This window comes from Solanum tuberosum, unplaced genomic scaffold (assembly GCF_000226075.1).
Source record: "Solanum tuberosum cultivar DM 1-3 516 R44 unplaced genomic scaffold, SolTub_3.0 scf00468, whole genome shotgun sequence".
Taxonomy (NCBI): Eukaryota; Viridiplantae; Streptophyta; class Magnoliopsida; order Solanales; family Solanaceae; genus Solanum; species Solanum tuberosum.
In genome coordinates, this window is record NW_006239401.1 from 232562 (window position 1) to 235284 (window position 2723).

A 2723-nucleotide genomic window follows, 5' to 3' on the forward strand; every position below is an offset into this window, starting at 1 on the left:
TGGTGGTTGTCGGTTAGAGAATCTCCCACAGAAACTATATTACTTTGTTATATGAGTAAAATTGAGTTTGTTATTGCATTTTTGTTTAACGAACTAAGTTGCTTTTACCGTTTTATAAAACTTTTCATATATTGTATCTGTCTTATTGCTTTATTATGAGTTAAGTTATTCAGGAGTTGAGAAGAGCCAAGGTAAGTGTATCTTTCAGAATCTTTTCAAGCCTATGTTATGTTTAGCATTCCAACTCGTATACTCGTACATTCAATGTACTGATGCCAGTTGGCCTGCATCATATAATGATGCAGACACAGGTAACCAGGATCAACATCCAGTACTTCGTTGATCAGGTTCAACACTCAGAGTCAGTTGGTCAGCCTCCTTGCATTCTGGAAGACTCTTTTTATTGGGTGTTTTCTAGTTTTCAGTTGTTAGGATGATTGGGGGTCCTGTCCCGACATCCCTCTTTATTTTAGAGGATTCTCCAGTCTTATTCATTTCAGTTGTATACGTTTAAGACTTTGGTTGCCATTTTGGCTAAGATTTTATTTCTGAAAGTTATTGCGTGAGTAATACTTCTTGTGTTTAAGTCTTCCGCTGAGTAAGTAAGCCTGACCAAGGGTTCGCTTGGGGCCAGCAATGGTTCTCAAGTTCCAGCCACGTCTGGGGTATAGGCTCGGGGCGTGACAAACTTGGTATAAGAGCACAGAGTTCAAGAGTACTAAGGAGTCTATGAAGCTGTGTTTGTGGAGTCCTAGTTATCGGTGTGAGGCGCGCAACATCTGTAACTAGGAGGCTGCGACACTTAGGAAAATTTCTCATTTCTTTCACACTCATTTCGTGCGTTATAGTTTGATATTTAAAAAGTTTTCTTCTAATTCATGCTTGCGTGTGTTTTCAGATAGTCATGCCTCCACGAAGAGATGTCAGAGGTCGTCTTGCTAGGCGTAATGTTGAGGAGCAAGAGTTACCAAAATGCACCTGAAGTGCAACCTCAAGGGGAAGTCACTAACGACGAGTTCATAGAAGCAATTAGGATGCTGAGTCAAGCTGTGACTAACCAGGTTGGGCAGCAAAGAGGAGCTCGATAAGAAGGGGCTGACACTTCAAGGATTCGTGAGTTCTTGAGGATGAATCCTCCAAGTTTCACTGGTTCAAGCACTTCTGAGGATCCGAAGAACTTTGTTGATGAACTGAAAAAGGTGTTTGATGTGATGCATGTTGTTGATACTGAGAGAGTTGAACTAGTTGCATATCAACTGAATAATGTCGCCAGGACTTGGTTCGACCATGCACCACCTGCGAGTTGGTCCTGCTTTGAGAAGGATTTCTTGGGGCGTTTCTTTCCCCGAGAACTGAAAGAGACTAAGGTATGCGAATTCCTAACACTGAAGAAGGATTCTTTGAGTGTTCATGAGTATGAGTTGAAGTTCATCAACTGAATAATGTCGCCAGGACTTGGTTCGACCATGCACCACCTGCGAGTTGGTCCTGCTTTGAGAAGGATTTCTTGGGGCGTTTCTTTCCCCGAGAACTGAAAGAGACTAAGGTATGCGAATTCCTAACACTGAAGAAGGATTCTTTGAGTGTTCATGAGTATGAGTTGAAGTTCACCCAACTATCCCGCTATGCTCCGGAAATGGTTGCGAATATGAGGAGTAAGATGAGCTTGTTCGTGGTTGGGTTGTCTCGTCTGTCGAGTAAGGAAGGTAGGGCTGCTATGCTAATAGGTGACATGGATATTTTGCGGTTGATGATGTATGTGCAGCAGGTTGAGGGAAGAGAAGCTGAGGGATAGGAGAGGGAATTTAGAAATAAGAAAGCTAAGACTGGGAATGAGTCCGGACAGCAGAAGGGTAACGTGAATCGTTCGTCCTTTCAGCAAAAGCAAAAGGGACTTGCTCCATCATCTGCTAGTGCTCCTGCACCCAGAAACAAATGTGAGTATAATGGCCAGAATTCGCAGAACTTCAGAGCTAGACCTGCACAGTCTCAGGGTAGTGTGGCACAAGGAGGTAATTGGGCTTCTACATGTGCTAGGTGTGGTAGAACCCACCAAGGTAAGTGTCGTGATGGACATACAGGTTGCTTCAAGTGTGGGCAAGAGGGTCACTTCATAAAAGAGTTCCCTAAGAATAGGCAAGGTAGTGGAAACCAGGGCAATAGGGCCCAATCTTCATTAGTTGCTCCACCAGACAGGGCTGCACCTAGAGGAGCTACTTCCGGTGCTAGCGGAGGAGCAAATCGCCTTTATGCGATCACTAATCACCAAGAGTAAGAGAACTCTCCAGAAATTGTCACTGGTATGATTCAAGTCTTTGACTTTACTGTTTATGCTTTGCTAGACCCAGGAGCGAGTTTATCTTTTGTAACTCCATATGTTGCTATGAATTTTGATATTATTCCTGATCAACTTAGTGAACCATTCAGTGTTTATACACATGTTGGTGAGTCTATTCTAGCAAAGAGAGTCTGTCGTGATTGTCCCGTTTCCGTCAATCACAAGAGTACCATGGCTGATTTAATTGAGTTAGACATGGTAGATTTTGATGTCATTCTTGATACGGACTGGCTTCATGCCTGTTATTCCTCAATTGATTGTAGAACTCGAGTTGTCAAGTTGTAGTTTCCAAATGAGCTAGTCTTAGAGTGGAAAAGTAGTTCAGCAGTGCCTAAGGGTCTTTTATTTCGTACCTTAAGGCAATGAAGTTAGTTTCTAATGGGTG